At 41.3% G+C, this 19,451-nt stretch overlaps 1 protein-coding gene across 2 annotated transcripts in view; it reads left to right on the top strand.

Annotated features, from left to right (window-relative positions):
• LOC146555324 (potassium voltage-gated channel subfamily A member 5) overlaps positions 1-19,451 on the top strand; it is a 46,384-nt gene that overhangs the window by 5,072 nt on the left and 21,861 nt on the right. The window contains exon 2 of one of the 2 annotated variants that reach the window (XM_085251898.1): positions 5,433-5,850. The exons of the other annotated variant lie outside the window; for it this stretch is intronic. The gene's annotated coding sequence lies outside the window, so the exon portion shown is untranslated. Of the gene's footprint in view, positions 1-5,432; positions 5,851-19,451 lie in introns of those variants that run through there. 2 annotated transcript variants of the gene reach the window in all.

Raw genomic sequence — 19,451 nt, 5'->3', positions numbered from 1 at the left:
TCTGAATCGGTCAGTTATATTCAGCTTGTCTGAAGTCGGGTAGCAGCAGCAGGCTAAACAGGATATTTCAGATGTCGCATTCCCCAGCAACACCTTCCAGTTTCTCCTTTGGGATCCCGAGGTGTTCTCAGACCAGAGGAGTTAAATATAATCTCTCCTGAGAGTTTTGGGTCTACCCCGGGGTCTCCTCCCAGCTGGGAGAGCACAGAAAGGCTCTTCATAACGTCTGAACCACCTCAGCTGCTTCCATCACAAAGAAGCAACACTACGAGATCCGTGTGGATGTCCTAAAGCACATTCAACTGAAAGAACTACTGGCTGTTCATGCATCAGTTTGTGGCTGATGGATGCTTACATAATACTCTATTACATTTCCCACACAGCCTTTAGTTTAGTCAGCAATATCTTGCCTTCTATTAGTAGTTGCGTCTGTTACCTCAAATATCGAGAGCAGTTTAAATCCAAAGCTCCTCATTTCTGTAGCTGACCACTGAACATTCGAGTTCAATTTCACAGTCTGCTCCAGCCCATTCTCACTCCCAACGCGGAATATACTGATGATTTGTCACGCCCCGAGGCGTTCCATGGGAACGCGAAAGGTGATGGTTTGTGTTCTTATGCTGCGTGCTGGATTGTGCAAACAGAATGATGCTCCTGCGATAACACATGTTCCAGCCCTGTATTCCAGCCCTCACCCTAACATTATCGCTAACCTTAACCATAACTGTTAACCACCACCTTAATCATGTTAGATAGTGTTTTCCAAAGTGATTTAAGTAAAATAAAAGTACATGTGTAGATTCATTCCAAACGGTTCTCATGTTTCCTCATTTTTCTGAACTCGTAATATAGGGACCTGTTGGGTGGCTGAAAGTGTAATATACAGACAATTTGTCACCTAGCATAAAATGTTACGCTTTGGGAGTGAAAGCGTGTTGTCTGCTTATTTGATCCACATGCTGAAGAAGCAGAGTTCCAGAAAGAAGAAGCTCCTACGTGTTTAGTAAAGTCTTTCTTACAGACAAGTACATGTGAATCTGACGTAACCCAGGTTGGTTTCATTCTATCAGTCACTACCCAGAGTTCACGACTTTAAGGTAGAACTTCAATGTGAACCAAAACTGGAACTTACAGAAACCTCACAGCAGCCATGTTATTGGTCACATGATGTCATTAAAAATGCTCCAAAAGGCTCCAACAAGCACAAACACGGTCCAGAGGTCCAGTTAAAGACAGCTAGCAGTTCATGCCACCGGCATCACCATCTAACTGTCAGTCAAAGAGGCCAAGCCCCTAATAACCCAAACTTTAAGCTTTAATACAATTTTATCTTAAAACTGTTGTTATGAAAGGAGAAATTATCCACAGAGAGAAAACCATTTGTGTGTCAGGCTGTAATAATGTTTATTTCGGCTGTGAAGCTTTAACATGGGATTGGGGACTGAGGAACTCAGGAACTGCAGGTTGGTTGCTGTACATGTGAAAATAGCATTTCATTTTAAGCATATTAAGCCCCACATATTATGAATTCAATATGAGACCATATAAGGTAAACTTCAGTTCTGACAGTTCAGCTAACCAATCAGTTGCCCGAGCTTTTCAGGAGGCAATTTTATAGAGAGAATCCAGAAGTGAACTTTCTGCTTCTGGCATCAGAATAAAAAGGTACATTTTTTAAGATTCAAGCTCCACCATTGCACAATGAGCATCTAAATGAGTATTAATGGCTGCATTATCACTTTCTCCATTTCCTTTGTAATAACTTCCAATTTATGAGGCCTTATGATCACTGGCACATCATAACAACTGTCTGCCTGTGAGAGACAGCCTGAAAAGCAGCTGGAGGAGAAACCCTTCTTTACTTACTGCTTAAAACAACGCTGTCACCGTTTATACCTAATGTTGGCTGCTGATGTTGGATGAGAACATTTGACTCACAGTCATGGATTTGCAGTGAGGGTCATCCACAGCAAACATAGGAACCATTTCTTCAGAGCCGGCTTTGTACTCGATAGTCGTCATGTAGACACAGGAATTAGACAAAATCAAACTGTGGAGCTGGGGTATGTGGGGTGTTACTGTGATCTTAGAGCTGTCCGAGATCATCCTTCTGCGGGAATGAAGGACTGTGAAAGTCTGTTTGCTTTGGATAAAATTAGCCTTTAAATTTAGTGTTTCAATGTTCTTCTTGTCAACAGTGCGAGTGAATAAAGTGACCTTTCCTACTTAACAGGCTGAAAGTTCTGGCTGGTATATCTGGCACCGCCTTAGACTGGTTTTCTTCCTATTTATCAGGTAGGACCTTTTCTGTTAGGACTGACAGGTTCTCCTCTAACATTGCTGCCCTAACCTGCGGGGTTCCACAGGGTTCAGTTTTGGGTCCATTATTATTTTCTTTTTATATGTTTCCTTTAGCTGGCATTATTCAGTCTTTTAATGATCTGTCTTATCCTTTCTATGCTGATGACATTCAGCTGTATATATGTCCTTTAAGCCTCATCAGCTGGATAGGCTGTCCACCCTAGTCCAGTGCTTAACTCAGGTTTCTGACTGGCTTTCTAACAATTACCTTGTTTTAAACATGAACAAGACAGAGACCATGATCATAGCTCCTTCTGATCTATATTCTAAAATCAGTCAGGTTCTTGCCCCTTTCTGTCCTTCTGCTAAGCCAAATATTCGAAATCTTGGAGTAATATTTGACTCTTCTCTGGGCCTTGACTCACACGTAAAATCTCTGTCTCCATGCATTTGTGTCATCGCGTTTAGATTATTGTAATTCCCTGTTTACCAGCTTGGATAAATCATCGCTTTCCCGCCTCCAAGCTACACAAAACGCAGCAGCCAGACTACTAACTCGCAAGCGTGCTCACATTACTCCTATTTTATGTTCTTTACATTGGCTCCCAATAGATTTTAGAATTTGTTTTAAAATTATTGTTTTAACGTACAGAGCAGTACATGGCCAAGCCCCAGATTATTTATCCAAACTTCTCACAAAATACACTGCTGCTCGTTGTCTCCGCTCACAGACTAAGAGTTTGTTGGTTGCTCGCCAAACACAACTGAAGATGAAAGGGGACAGAGCCTTTCAGTCTGTGGCACCAAGGCTGTGGAACAGTCTACCTCTACAACTGCGTTTGTTTGACTCTGTGGAATCCTTTAAAAAGTAGTTAAAAACTTTACTGTTTAAACAAGCCTTCGGTTGACCAACGCTTTTTACATTTTTAATTTACATTTAACCTCTTATATTGTGTATATTGTGCATCTTGCTATTTATCGTACTGTTTATTTTAATCTTTGTGTGCAGCGCTTTGTGACTACCTGTCTATGAAAAGCGCTTAATAAATAAACTTTACCTACTTACTTATTTTACACTGAATGTAAAGCTGAATTATTCTGATTATTTCCAGCTGTGTGTTTTTGACTCCACAGCAGCTTTGAATAATTAATATCAATATCTGATACTGAAGTTCTTTGATCATTTTTGGGCTAATAGAAATTAGCTTCCAAGAACTTAAAAAAATATGATTTTATCTGGAAAATACAATTCCTATAAGAAAATATTGAATCCTGTATTTCATAGCTGGTAAAACTAAAGTTAAACTTGGCTCTGCAGTAAACTGTTTCACCATCCTTCTGTAACTCATTTTACTCATCTGCTTATCAGCAAAAACCTTCTTCACTTCTGCAAACCTACATGTTGTATACATACTGAGGGCTTTTATTGTGAAGGGTAGGAGCAGGAAGCCCTTTTCACACATGCTCAGTGTGTGTTATGGTACAGATGATGGTGACAGTAAACAGAAAAGCAGGTTGGTGGGGCTCCTGTGCTTTCCTGCTTACTGCAGGAGATACAGGAAATAAAGAGAAGCAGAAAATGTCGGCCTTAGATGTTGAATTGATTGATTGATTGATTAATTGATTGATTGATTGATTATACAGTCAACTTGTTTTCATAGCGTAAATGGATGCTGTGACTCAGTGACCTTCTTTTTCAGGCTCTGATTCAATAACAGGATAAAGAATATTTATCCAGAGGATAAAAGAATCAAGGAGATGTTCCCTGAGTCACTGATATGCAGACATTTTTTTCTACCTAATCATCTTGGCTCAACTTTCCAAACCTCATCATCCATCAGCTGCCCCCTCCTGCCTTTAATCATTTCAGGGGCTCTTCTGCTGACCTTTGTGAACGATCCAGGTCCCCTCGCTGCCTGAATCTAGTTAGATTATGTAACTTTTCTGTTTATCCATTTTTATCTCCACTCGCCATCGTTTGAGGCCTCTGTAGCCATGATGATAGTTGCCTTTTTCATGGAGAAAACGGTCGTTTAGCATAATTTCTGCTGTGCGAACCTTTCACCAACCAGAAAGCTGCAGGACAAAAATCTGTCCTGCAGATCCACATGGCCTCACCTACACCGACACGCCGCCAACAGTGCAGCATCTGGACGCAGTCGACCAGAAGCCAATGCACATGCTAGCCTGCATCCTTTATTACTTTCATCTGATTTCACTGGGTAATTACAGCCTTCATCACCATCTCCTCTGTGCACTCCTGGCTGCTTGTTAAAGAAAGGCTCTGAATGATGGCTAAATATCTTTGAACACTTCTTCTAGAGGTTAATTGTTTGTTTATTTGATCGTTTTAAAGTCTGTTTATAATCAATAATAGACATGAACATTTCTGTAGCTCAAGGAAATATAAATGTCAGCCAAGCCAGATGTCCATCAACAAAATATGGCATGAAATCACAGACTGTATATAAAAGATGGCTGTAACCACCTTGCTGTTGCCCACTATTTTCTGGACTCCACCGTTTAAAGTCTTAATGTTTGAATTTTGTGCTAACATTAAGACGTGCGAAGCTGAGGCAAACGTGTCCTGGAGCTGTCACAGTAGTCTTCATATTTTGGGGGTTTTGGTAATCGTTGGTGATGGTGATGAAGGTTTTGTGCAGCACAGATTGTTAACATTTTACTCATAATGAGCTTTACTGGTCTAGTTTTCCTCCATCTGGGCCCTCTCTCTTTCTCCAAAGCCTGACAGCACTGTAGATCAGACGTCTTTTAATAATTTGGCTCTAGGCTAATAAACACCTTCAATACTATACTGCTTTAGAGCTGCTGGATATTGAACGTTTCATGCTTTTATAGAAGTTGGACGGTATTTTCTGAAACTAACATATCTTTATGTCTCACTTTGTTCAAAGACAGAATAACAGGATTTGTCAGATTGGTGTAATATGCTTTGAGACACTAATTTGACTGTAAATAGTAGAAAAGTAGAAAGTACTCAAAGCTCTTCAGATAATGTTTTTAGTACCTGTTCTTAAGCTTTCAGTGGTATGATGTAACTTTCATCAGCCAGCATGAAATATACATATTTGCCTGAACACTGAAAATCTCTCTCTGTCTCTGCTTTAAAGGCTGAGACCTCATGCAGACGTGGGTCAGCTTCTCACACTGATGTGGCACTGATGACATCCTTCACTGCAAACAGGGGTGAACCAACAAGTGTCATCAGTTTTAACAGTGTGTGAGGGAGATAGATGTGCGAATTGGCACAGGCTCCTAGTAAATTAGGATTAGGGCCACTTCTGTTTTTTCAGTTGGTTTACATGAATACATTTTATTCAGAGGCAGCCCAAGTACAGGGAGTGCAGAATTATTAGGCAAGTTGTATTTTTGAGGAGTAATTTTAATATTGAACAACAACCATGTTCTCAATGAACCCAAAAAACTCATTAATATCAAACCTGAATGTTTTTGGAAGTAGTTTTTAGTTTTAGCTATTTTAGGGGGATATCTGTGTGTGCAGGTGACTATTACTGTGCATAATTATTAGGTAACTTAACAAAAAACAAATATATACCCATTTCAATTATTTAGTTTTACCAGTGAAACCAATATAACATCTCCACATTCACAAATATACATTTCTGACATTCAAAAACAAAACAAAAACAAATCAGCGACCAATATAGCCACCTTTCTTTGCAAGGACACTCAAAAGCCTGCCATCCATGGATTCTGTCAGTGTTTTGATCTGTTCACCATCAACATTGCGTGCAGCAGCAACCACAGCCTCCCAGACACTGTTCAGAGAGGTGTACTGTTTTCCCTCCTTGTAAATCTCACATTTGATGATGGACCACAGGTTCTCAATGGGGTTCAGATCAGGTGAACAAGGAGGCCATGTCATTAGTTTTTCTTCTTTTATACCCTTTCTTGCCAGCCACGCTGTGGAGTACTTGGACGCGTGTGATGGAGCATTGTCCTGCATGAAAATCATGTTTTTCTTGAAGGATGCAGACTTCTTCCTGTACCACTGCTTGAAGAAGGTGTCTTCCAGAAACTGGCAGTAGGACTGGGAGTTGAGCTTGACTCCATCCTCAACCCGAAAAGGCCCCACAAGCTCATCTTTGATGATACCAGCCCAGACCAGTACTCCACCTCCACCTTGCTGGCGTCTGAGTCGGACTGGAGCTCTCTGCCCTTTACCAATCCTGCCACGGTCCCATCCATCTGGCCCATCAAGACTCACTCTCATTTCATCAGTCCATAAAACCTTAGAAAAACCAGTCTTGAGATATTTCTTGGCCTAGTCTTGACGTTTCAGCTTGTGTGTCTTGTTCAGTGGTGGTCGTCTTTCAGCCTTTCTTACCTTGGCCATGTCTCTGAGTATTGCACACCTTGTGCTTTTGGGCACTCCAGTGAAGTTGCAGCTCTGAAATATGGCCAAACTGGTGGCAAGTGGCATCTTGGCAGCTGCACGCTTGACTTTTCTCAGTTCATGGGCAGTTATTTTGCGCCTTGGTTTTTCCACACGCTTCGTGCGACCCTGTTGACTATTTTGAATGAAACGCTTGATTGTTCGATGATCACGCTTCAGAAGCTTTGCAATTTTGAGACTGCTGCATCCCTCTGCAAGATATCTCACTATTTTTGACTTTTCTGAGCCTGTCAAGTCCTTCTTTTGACCCATTTTGCCAAAGGAAAGGATGTTGCCTAATAATTATGCACACCTGATATAGGGTGTTGATGTCATTAGACCACACCCCTTCTCATTACAGAGATGCACATCACCTAATATGCTTAATTGGTAGTAGGCTTTCGAGCCTATACAGGTTGGAGTAAGACAACATGCATGAAGAGGATGATGTGGACAAAATACTCATTTGCCTAATAATTCTGCACTCCCTGTAGTATCGCTCCCCAACTTGTGGGCCAGATCTGGACCTGAGTTATGAACGCTGGCCCAGGTGAGATCCAGTTCTGGTTTATCTGATTGTTCTGAGTTGGGGTGGGCCTGATGACCTTAAAGCTGTTATTGAAACTCAGTTTATATGTCACAGAAAAACCTTTTATGAAAATGGAATAAAAGAGAAATAGATGCCAAACTCCACTTTAATATCAATATCAATATCCATCATCAATTCATCAATGATTTCAACAAAGGTCAGCCTAATACTTCTACATCCACTGATATTTAAATAAAGGTGTGAATAAACAATATTAAATTGTTTTTCATAGAGAAAGACAAAATTGACACTATTTAAAGGGACCAGACTTGACAGACATAAAAATATATTTAATATATTTAAAGGAAGTAAAACACAGTTAAAATGGACAAAATCTCAATCTACTGATTCTCAGGTGGTCACAAACTTCTGATCTACATTCCCATCTTTCCTGTGCTGTTTGCTGTTATTGGGCTAAACTGCTCTGCTGGATGCATCAATTAGCCAGATATAACCGTAGCACCGGGACACCGTCCAAGCGTCATAAACTCTGGCAGCACCGCCGTCGTCCTGTAATCTGGTGAACTGGCGGCCGATCTCCCAATTAGGGGAAGCCGTCTGCTGCTGGCAGCTGAATAAACAGTGTCGAGGAGGGGGCTTAGTGTCATCCACAGATCCATGAAAACATCCCTGAAAATCTGATACGGGCTTCAGTTTCCTGCTGGATAGTTTCAATGAAAAGTAATCTGTGCTTTTTGCTGTGAAGTCCTCGATGTTAGGCATTACTGAACCAAATCCATTACTATAAGTGAGAAACGCATTAACAGATTTATTCTGGGCAAATCTAGCAGATAAAAAATGCTTTTCTAGTCATGAGAACAGTAGATACTGTAGTGAATCACCATAATTAACCATAATGAGCATTCCCATTTTCACATTTGTTTATTTTATGGATGTTTTCCTACAGTCATTTCGAGCTTGTCCTGTTGATTTTATTTTGAAATTATGCTTTAATGCTTTAATTGTGAAAGAAACCATACGGGAACCTTATGGTAAATCTTTTCTGCGTCCTGCTCCTTTGTGACCTGACCATCATCACCAGGACAGAGCTCACTGAGCTCAGAGGTCAGGTGAGCTCTCTCCTGAGATTATGTGGGACCTATCCTGCTTCTCCTTACTTCCTGTCATATATTCAGCCTCCAATAATGAGCTCAGTGCAGAGATAGTAAAACCTGTGAACAAAAGTTCATGCTGCAGAGCGCTCTGAATACTCAGTTTCGCACAGCTTTTTCTACTCTTTGCTCTGAATTATGTCACAGAGACAGGTTATCCATATCATGATCATCTCAGGCACAGAAGCCCCACCCACCTGCAGTCCAAACCTGTTTACAAGTGCAGCCAATAAGAAGAAAGTCAAGGAAGAGGAGCTATAGCAGCTTGTTTCGGACAGTGTGAGAGAAGGATTTTTATGAACACTGAATATGCAAAGCTGCTGTAATAATGTCCAGGAATAAAAGCATGGAGCGCGGTATCTGTGTTTGTCCATCGTGACTTTTTATTTATATTTTTATGTGATCATATTGGGTGGACAATTGAAAATCGGATGGAAAGTGTCTTATATAACACATGTACTGCAGCCTTATTTACTATGAACAGATATTCTTCTTGAAGGATTTTGTTGGCACAGAAAATTAGACACGTGGATTCAGATGTCTGGATGTGAGGAAGCAGCCGTCACTGCACTCTTTTTTCTTCCATCTTTTGTCTGACCTTGAACATTTTCCCAGTATTTGAGCCTGAAGTTTAAGCTGTGCCCTCAAAAACTTGGAGGAGATTAAAAAAACTTTGCATGCCGGCAAAAATACCCATCCGCAGCTGTCAGATTGACTGACATCTCATTTCACTGAGAGCCGAGAGATGCTAAAAAGACACCCCTGACTAATCTGAGCCACTGTCCCACAAATTCAGATAACACACATACTGTGTGCAGTATTTACATTATCCTGTTTCTATTTTTAATAAATGTACGAAATCCGCGGGCGTCTAAGACTTTGCATGACAGAAAAGCAACACAGGAAGTATTAGTGGGGCTGTAGCAGCACATCTAATTACAGCGCTCTGTGATTAGCACAATTACAACACGACCATCAGAAGCAAATATGTGACCATGAGGCTCAGCTGTGGACACATTACTGAAGCTTTTGGCACTAAAACTAACAGCAAAAGGCAGGAAGGCTGCGGAGCCTGCTCTGAATCGGCTGAGGTGATTAGATGAGCTCTGCAGCCCCCCAACAGGACTCTGATCCCCTCTGCTCTGCTGTGCACAGGCCAGGAAAACGCTGGGAGCAGGAGAGACAATGCAATGAGGAAGTTACATAACATGTACACTCATATAAATATATTTCACACACACACACACACACACACACACACACACTCAGTGCTCAGCTGCAACCTCGGCCACTGCCTGAAAAAAGTGTGAGAGCAGTGAGAGAGCAAAGATGGGGTTGAGCTCATCCTTCGAGTGAAGGCGATGACTCTGGAGGAAAAGAGTCATTTCTATGGCCTCTGTGTTTTCAGAGCCTTTGGATCTTCATTCAGGTTTGACCTTTAACCTCTGTGTGGGGACAGGAAGCTTCCTTTAAATCAGAACACCTGTAAGAGCTATAGGCGAAGACCTTGCAGAACAGACTGAGAAAACAAACTACTTCACTCACTGTAACACTTTGTTCACTCTGTAGTTTACAATTTGCCAGTGACCGCTCAACGCTCTCTAAAATGCACAGAAAATGAGAGAGGAGATCTGTAGTCATTCAGACAAATCCGTCACAGCTTGCAGTGGGAGTCAAACTAATTGAGTTTCAGTTTTTAACAGAGCTTAAATGTGCTTTTCAGCCCTGAAACTTTTATTTGGATATTGGCTGTATGTAAGTTATGAAGGAAAAATATTAAACAGAACCAACACCTGGAGGCTGTGTGACTGAAAACATCAATAGGAGGGGGAAACTGCATGGCTTCTGACTGACTCTGAGGGAGTCTGTTTGAATTTAAGTGAGTGCCATTTCTAAAGATTAGTGTGACTGATTAGTCAGAGAGTGAAAAAAAATGTTTCCTGCATTGATAAGAATCACGAGAATCCACTTTTCCCCGTCAACTTCCCAGGGTAGATGAGTTGTTGTCCACCTGTTCACATTTGTGACCCCAGCACAGTCTGAACATGTGATGGGGACACAAACTGGTCACCACATATCATGAAATACTTCCACGTTGCACCACGATTACGTACTGTTTACTTTAGTCTGAATCATGTCGTGCTGTATGATTCCTGATTGGACGGACTCGTGGTGTGATTAAAAAACTGCATCACTGATGAATCCATCTTTGAGGGGCAGAAATGTGTTTTTTTTTAATACAGTTCAGCTGAGTGCAGAAATCTGCTCTCTTCCTCACATTTCAGCTGCTTTGTCCATTACTTCTTCTGCTGACAGTAATCTCTGTGCTGTGTGGAGGATTTATTAAGCCTCTCGTTGCATAAGAACCAAGCTCCTGTATGGAAGAGCAGTCGTAGGCAGAGGAGCACAGGTGTCCACGGGCAGACTTTAAATTCACCTGCCAATGAAGCTACTCAGTCACCTGTGACTCAGATTGATGAGCAAATATGCGTGCTTCTGGCTGAAAGTTATCTTAATGTTATGTAAACGTTAAACAAGAACAAAAGCTCTGCAGCATCTCAGGTATGACCAGGAGCCCAGTTCGATGATAAACAGTTGCTGCAGCTGAGGTTAATGCTTTGTGTTAGAGCTGAACAGTGAGCTGTGGTATATTTGAAGTCCTCACAGACGTTTAAGACAAGCTAAAGATGAAGCTTTGAAATGAGTTAACACACTGAACATCATCAACATGCCAGCTGAGGCTGAGCTGTCAGTCAGAGCTGGAGTGATAGCTGAAGGTGAATCCTGTCAGCTTCAAATGAAACTGAAAGCTGTTAAAGTTGAGTGGATATGACAAAATATAGAAGTTGACGCACTTAAAGACGCTGTAGTGTCACTTTAATGTGAACTACTAAAGTAATTTTATTAAAGCAGTAACATTTTTTGAAGCTGAAGACATTAAATCATTCAAAGTGCTTGAGGAGCAGCCGTGGAGTGTCAGTGCACAGGTGAGCCGTGAAGTTTGAAACAGTCGTCAGCGGTGGCACTGCTCCCTCATTGATTACATTTGTAGACGTGTTTATTCTCACTCTCCTGACTCACTGCCTCTTGAGCATCATTGCTGAGTGTGAAGCAATCATCAGGATGATCTCAAGATAAGAACTAATCCAAATAATCTGGACCCAGATGTCACTTCTGGAGCTACGCTCATGCACGAGAGTCTCCGGCTCACAGTTCAGTTCAGTTTAGGAAACAAATGTTTCAGAGATGATGACGTGTTTGGTTTATTGTGGACTCCCTCAGTGATCACTGACAAGTCCTGCAGCAGTCACTGCTGTGAGGGACTGAAGTCTTTATGATTATGCTGCACACTGAAAAAAGGTTGGCATTCATATGCTATTCAATAGCTGGGCCCACATCCTCATTTTAGGTTTGGTAGCATTTTTAGTAGATAAAGGCGAATGGCTTAATCAAGAAATGAGCTGCGGTTTGGGGAAGGCCTCGATGAGGACTGCCCAGATCTGTGATTGGACACCCCTCCCTCATTGCATTTACCTGGGTCTTTGTTGGTTGTCGGCCTGCTTGCGGTTTTGCATTTGCCGTCTTTGGTCGTTTCTTGAGTTTGTGTTGGCGTCTTCGCACCTCAGAAGTAAAGCTCACCTTTTGTTCATCATGTCTGCCTCCTGCTTTGTGTGTCTCCACTTGGATCCTAATAGGCTTTGCATTACTAAACCAGTAGCATATTGTCTGAGAGCACCGCACTGCTGCAGAGTGGATGCACACCTGCAATTACGTAAAAAAGATGGATCGGATGCCGGCGTGGAGTTGACACAGGTTATTTTAAACCTGGGCTGTACCGGGTCATTAACTGGAGCCGTGAGCGTAGCAGAGAGTTCATGAGTAAATAGAAAATGATTGCCTCATTGGCGTGTGATAATTAAAGGTTTTCAGCTGAGCTGCTCAGCTGGCTCGAGGTCTGTGACATGGAAATGTAAGACTCAGATGAGCTTATGCAACCTAATTGTTTAGCCCTGGAGAAGAGCAGTTAACTTTAAAATGGAAAGCATTGTGAGGGCTCAAATTAATCAAATATATGTAAACTCTGCTGAGAATGCTAATTAATCCCTCTCGGTGTCTCCGCCTTGCGTGCCAGCACCTTCCTGGATAAACTCTGATCATCAGACAAGCCGGGGGGGGGAGGTTGCCTCGTAATTTCACTTCACGATAGCGTCACCTCCCTGACAAACAGTCTCTGAGAGTAATTAACATATGAAATGCAAATATACAGGTTTCCAGTGGTGCTCAGAGGGACGTGGAAGCAGAACTTTCGGAGGGGAAGTTTGATCTGTTGAACAGAGTCAGTCTCTGTGAGGCCGGCTGCACTTAAAGGTTCCTGCTGTAACCTGTTGATGGGACAGGAGGACAAAGATGCCATTTATGTCTTTTATTTATAACAACTGCATGAGAACCTAATAGAGTATCAAAGAGAAGTTCTCCTCTGGCCTACTCACATCAGCTCATGCATATTTTCAGTATATTTAATGAGGCCGTGAAGGCCCACAAACAGCACGCTGTTTTCCAGTCTTTCGATCTCTCATTACTTCATAAGTGCAGCAGAGCAGAGCTCCATATGAAACTTTCAGGGCTGACAAATTGGTTTAAGCTCTGATATAAACTGCAACAGGATCAGTTTTACACCCACTGCAGGCATCACAGACCAAAGAAAAAAATCTGGTTTTAGTTCTCTGAGCGACAGTGAACATCAGTGCGATGGATCGATCAGAATCTGAATAAACTGTCATAGAGGAGCAGAAACCAAAGTGCATTCTGGGTAAACTTTCAGGCTCATCGCAGCAGGTGGGATAGGTGTCTGCTCAGAACAGGTTAGAGCAGAGAAGAGAAACCAGGATTGTCTTTATCGAGCTGTAAAAATAATAAGTAGGAAACCTTTGAAGCCAAAAACCTTTCCGGTGAGAGAAAGCATGAAGTTCACATCTGACTCAGATCTGTAATGGTGCATATACCAAACTTATTTTTGGTCTTAATTAACTTTCCATTAACCAAACTGTTTGAGCACAGTATGAAAACTTTTTATAATCTTTCTCTTTGTGTTTTTTATTCCTCTACTGTTTCCTTTATTGATGGCAGATATTCTCAAATGTTATGATGTCATTAGTTATGATTTTCAGTCGTTTTCTGCAAATAGAATAATTTGTTTTAAGGCTTCTGCAGCATGAAACTATGTTTCAGCTGTGCAGTTATTCTTACTTCATGTTTCAGCACATTTATGAAGTTGATTCTTAAAGCAAAAGTTTAGATTTTGGGCTCATTCTGTTTGTATGTCTTATATTGGCTTTGCTTCCAGAACATAAACGTATCCTGTCTCGATGCACCTGCCATCCTTTTGACATTTGGCAGATTTTATATAATGTAGTCATACAGCATTAGTTTATATTTGAAGGCAATTAAGCAATTTTAAAACATAGCTTTATAAATAAAATGGACAAAGGTGAAAATGTAAATATAAAACCTAATAGTCTAAATGCTCAGGTGCAACAAATGTGGACACCATCGGTGATAAAACGAGCCATCAAATATCACAGAGGGTCAAAGTGACAGGTGTAAAAAAATCCATCCAAACCTTTTAACTGCAGATTATTTTTGGTTTGTGATTCGTTTCAGCAGTTTGACAGTTGTTCCTCTGCAAGCTGGGAGAGAAAGATCAAATATGCAGAAAACAAGCAAACAAAGAGGCATCAGTCCAGCGTTATCTAACCAGACTGACTTAATGCAACGTTTCCAGATGAGCGGCTTCTGCCATCACTTCTGCATCATCTGCTCTGAGTGCAGCGCCATAACTGTCTGCCACAGGGCTCTGTGGCACCTACACTGCTGCTCAAAGTGATGATGAGGATGGTGCTCACAGCCAATCAGATATCCAACCTACAGAAGCCACGGTTTCATAAAGGCCTACCTTATTTTCCCAGTGGCAATGCTGTCTTTGGAAGCAGAGGCTAGTGATGTGTCTAATGCAGTTACATAAGCGCACAACACCTACATTTACAAAATGTCAGATGCCTTCATGATGCTGTTTCGAGCTGCTTAACTTTTAACCCTCGGCTGTTTTTCTCTTATTTCATTTAGCGAGGGTTGAAATACTGGAGCTATTTTGGGTTTTATCATATAACACTGTTACGTTTTTCTCTGTAGACCAAGAAATTACAATTTGGAAAATTTCTACTTGTGGTATTTTGTCGTGCCTTTGTAACCCTTTGGCACTTCATTTATATGCTGCTTTGTGAACTTTGTGCCTCATGTTTGTGAATTGATGTGGTCAGTCTTTATCTCTTTGTGACAACTGTTTTGTGCCTTTTAATAGTTGCTTAGGTTCCCTTTTCTGATCTATATATAGATCAACCATATCTATCTATCTATCTATCTATCTATCTATCTATCTATCTATATATATATATATATATATATATATATATATATATATGTGTGTGTGTGTGTATATTAGGGGTGCAACGATACACAAAATTCACGGTTCGGTTCGATACTTTGGTGTCAGGGTTCATTTATTAAAATTATAAATATATTTTAACTCAAACGTACAGTTTTTAAATTTGTTGTTGTTGCTGAAACAACAAAGGGATAAAATAATAAATCTATCTGATTGAGAAATCACTCACCTTTGGAAAAGAGAGTTTATTACAGAGAAATGGCTCTTTCCAAAATGAAAGCTATACTAAACGCTTCTTCTGGGCTATATTCTCAGCAGCATATTAAACATATCAGGTCCCCATAAGGAGAATCATGTGCTAACGGCTGTCTAAATGACTCAGGTAAAGTTTGTAGCATGCCTGCTTGTTGTTTTTGTCTGCTTCCACTTGTCTTTGCACTAGGATGATGTTAGCGTAAATGTGCAGTCATATTCGTTGTGTTTCCACTAGTGCTGTCAGCGTTAATCTGAAATGACGTTAACGCCACAACACGGCAAATCTCCGTTAACGAGCTACCGCGGATCGCCCTGTGCATGGGGCTGGACGGCGTCAACACGTTAACGAGCTAACTGCGCTAACGCAGTAGTTCCCACCATTAAATGTGTTACAGGCTATAAATAAAATAGTAAGCTGCACAGAGGATCAAAGTGTTGGTCCTATCACACTAGTATAAATTCAATACCAATGCTAGTGTTGATATCGATACTATTGATATTTGGGTCAGTCCGCCCACCTCTCTTGTTTGGTGTCTCTGTAGACAGTTGTTGTTGTTGTCAGAGGCACATGAAAAACAGGCTACAACTCTAACAAAATATCCTGGCAATCAAATGACATCTCTGCATGTTTATTAGGACTCTAATTTTGGCTCCGGTTTCGGTGATAAGCTGTTATTTCCTCTCTGCTCTGTTCACACTCTAACTTATTTTATTCAGCACAAAAGAGTTTGGGAGTGACCCGTCACCTTACAATATTTCATGGTTTTCATGAGTGAGCGTGTTTGTAGGAAGTGTAATGAAGCCCACGTCTTCTCCTTTACGTTCAGCAGCAGCACTTTGTTTGTTTTCTTCACTAGTGCTGAAGCGTTATTAACATTTCATAGTTTTGTTTACAGGATTTAAAGCATTATTGTGTTTTTCCAAAATCTTTCACTACAGCACTGAATTTGGGTTAATCCGCTGCTGAAAATAGTTCCAAGATAAAGGTCATCACAGTGCCCAGCTGTGTGAGGACATTTCTGAGCCTCATTCCTCTCTACTTACTTCACTGTGTATCCATGTTGTGGGTGAAGAGGTGTCTTGGTTGCTAGTCTGCTCACGTGGACAAAGTCAGTAATTCACGTTCAGACCTGAGACCAATTTAAAACCTGGCTTTGGACTGTGGGAAGAAGCCGGAGCAGCTGATCTGATCAAAGATGTGTGTCTGCAACAGGAAGGGGTGGTCTTGGCACTAACTCGTAGACACAAAGTAAGGAAGTATTAAAAGAAAGACAAACAAGTTGCTGATTTGGATTTTGTTGATAGAAGGAAGACTTTAATCCACGAGTTAACCTAAACTCACCTACCAACCAAGCGTGTCTATACACATGTGGTCAATAAATTCTGATGCATGCATGCTGTGATATTTCATCTCTAGAGTAACAGCAAATATATACTACAGACACAAAATCAGGAGCCCACTGTTATAAATAAAGCTTTCAATAAGCTGACGCCTTCGCCACAGTTTTCGGTGCGTCACCTTCAGCCTCAGAGAATGGAGACAAGGATGTTTGTCACAGACACAAGGAAGGCCCTGAGGCCTTTTCCATCTCAGTGAAGGAGGCCCGTGGAGGCTCCGCCGTCCACCCGGATCAGCAGTTTACTGAGGACTGGATGTACAGTTGTCAAAGTGAGGCGGATCTTTTCCAGCCACAGTCTGTCCAGATCACCATCAAACATCCGAGGTCACATACGAAGGGCCTCACTTTCCTTTTCTGTGGGACATCTGCTGAATTAACATGTTTTCCTCTAACAAGACAGAATAGTTATTTCTCCCTGTGACTATAACACAGCGTCATATTTATGTGCAAAATCTAACCAATGGATGATATTAACTCAAAACAGCACTTCAGGCTTCTGCTGATTATACCAAAGATATCAGTGTGGAGCAACATAATCTAGTGCTGTAGTAATAAAATGTGATGGCATAAAGACCTGGTTCAGTGGCTCTGGGCAGAGCTGGACCCCCTTCCTGGATGAAGCAGCTATTTTTAGGGGCTCAAAGAGGGAAAATCCTGTTTCATTATCCACAGACGAGGTGGCACAACTGCGTCACGCCACTGTGTTTTTATTTTTTCTGTTTTTTCAGCTGACAGTCCACAGCAGCACGTTTGACTCCATGTGCCGCATCAGTCGTGCATGAACACACAGATTTAATTACTCAGTAATAATATTCACCATGTCTAACCCCGGATATAAATAGACACAGAGAGAGTGTGTGTGTGTGTGTTTGTAGTATCTGGGGTTGAGCTGCTGTTAGTGTCACGGCTCACCAATGGCAGGCGCAGGAGGCTGGGTCTCTCAGCAGCCAGTCACAATGGGTCTCGCTTGATTGAGTTTCATAGGCCAGCCATCTTTAACGATGCGGCTTCCAATTAACCTCGAGGCGACCCGCTGAGGACGCTGTCAAAGATGTGTGTCAGCACTGATGGAGGTTGACGAGGCGGGAGCCTCCACCTCCTTCTCTAATCCCTCCAGCAGCTGACGAAGACTCAGGCTCATCTTCCGTTTTTGATTTTTACCTCCTCTGAGCTCTCTCTGTAAACATCCTTCCTCTGACACTAACGAGGAGGACTTCACGGAAGACTACCGCTGAATACTTTCATTTGATTTTGTTTACTCTTCATTAATGACGGCTGCTGCTCGCATGTTCGCTGCTGGTCTTGGCCAGTTTCTGCTTTATCGTTTGATTACCAGGAGAATGTGAAGATAATTCAAGTTCACAGCTGTTTCTGTTCAGAGGTGCTGACATCACATGACGTTACTGTGAGCAGATGGATAAATCTGCTGATAGGAGGACACTGTGCAGTGTGAGATTCCACAATCACTACAAAAAGCCAAATCAGACTTGCTTCTTCCAGAAGTGCCCTTATCCAAGCTTATTATTACCTTATTATATTTTTAGTTTCCTGTGGAATATTTGGGGGTTGGGCCTCGTGGCAGCATGCTGGCTTTCATTAAAGGTGCATTTTGTGGTTTGATGGGCAGAAGAAATTCATGACGAGCTAAAAATGTGAAATATGAACAGATTTTAATATAATATTCATTCTGCTTTGGTCTTGTTACGAGTTCAAAATATTGGGGATGGACACCAGAGGAAAAAACCCACAATAACAACACTGGTCCGGTCGGGTTGAGTCAAACGATGATTTAATGATCACACACGTGGGAGATGGACACTGTATGCAGACAGTCTCAGATCTCGTCTCAAAAAACACATCACCATAGTTTTATGAAATCAGGGTATTAGAACGCCCCTTCATGCGTAGTGACAGGTGCAATACAATCAATGTTGACAATTTTATTTAACACAAAGAATAACATTGTCTCCTTCCCGAGGGCAGACGCTGACTGCCCCCGTCTCCTGGAACCGTCTGTACCCTGCTAAGACACAACATGGCAGCTACAAGGACTCTTTCATTTGTTAAGACCATCAGTGTGTATTGCTCTAAATCAAGTATATAATATTAAATGAATATTGCTGGATCAGCTACTTCTACTTAAAACATATTAGAACATGACTAAGCACAAAATCACCAAGAATAACATCTTATAAGTGCTGTGTAAGCGCGTGCGGCCTTCCAAGCTCAAAGCCTTTGCCCTCCATAGATCAGCCAGACTCGCGCTGGCTGTAGCTTTTAACCTTTAATTAACTTGAGCACAACTCTAAAATAAGCAACAAACTGCAATGTGTATGGAATGATCATGGTTACATCTGCAATGGAAAATCATGTTATTATTCTGGTACCTGTAAGAAAAGATCAAACTAAAGTTATAACAATCACTGTAATGCAAAGGATAATGTAAGGTCAAAAACTTCAATTTATGTTTAATGCAAAGCTGGTTATATACTTCTAATGAACTAATAATGCCATATTAAAATAATGAATGATAATGAGAAAAACATCCCCTCCTTATTTTACAGTCTTTACCATCATGATTTGTTTCTGATTTTAGTCAGCGCTTAGGCTGTTTTTATTGATTAAGGTTGCATGTATTGAAGCACAATATATATTTTTGTTTGGGCAGAAATAACTGGAAAATGTCATGGTACTGGGTCATTTTGACCCAGCGTTCTTAGTTTTCTTGTGTTTTTGTATTTTGTTCTTTATTTATTCCATGGTTCCTAGGTTTTTCTGTTAAGATGTTGCTTATTAGATTTCCCCTCGTGGCTTTACCCCCTGTGTGCCCTCTCTGTGTATCTGTGAGTCCTCGTTTCTCCTCGTGTTTTATTTCATGTTTTCCCCAGCCCGCTATGTCTGTGTTCGCTCTCGCCCTCCGATCTGCATCTCTGTG

Source organism: Mchenga conophoros, linkage group LG17, assembly GCF_057382185.1.
Source record: "Mchenga conophoros isolate Kocher_MC1m ecotype Shallow Benthic linkage group LG17, M_conophoros_male_GT1.1, whole genome shotgun sequence".
NCBI classification, from domain to species: Eukaryota; Metazoa; Chordata; class Actinopteri; order Cichliformes; family Cichlidae; genus Mchenga; species Mchenga conophoros.
This window is presented reverse-complemented; position numbering and strand designations above follow the sequence as displayed.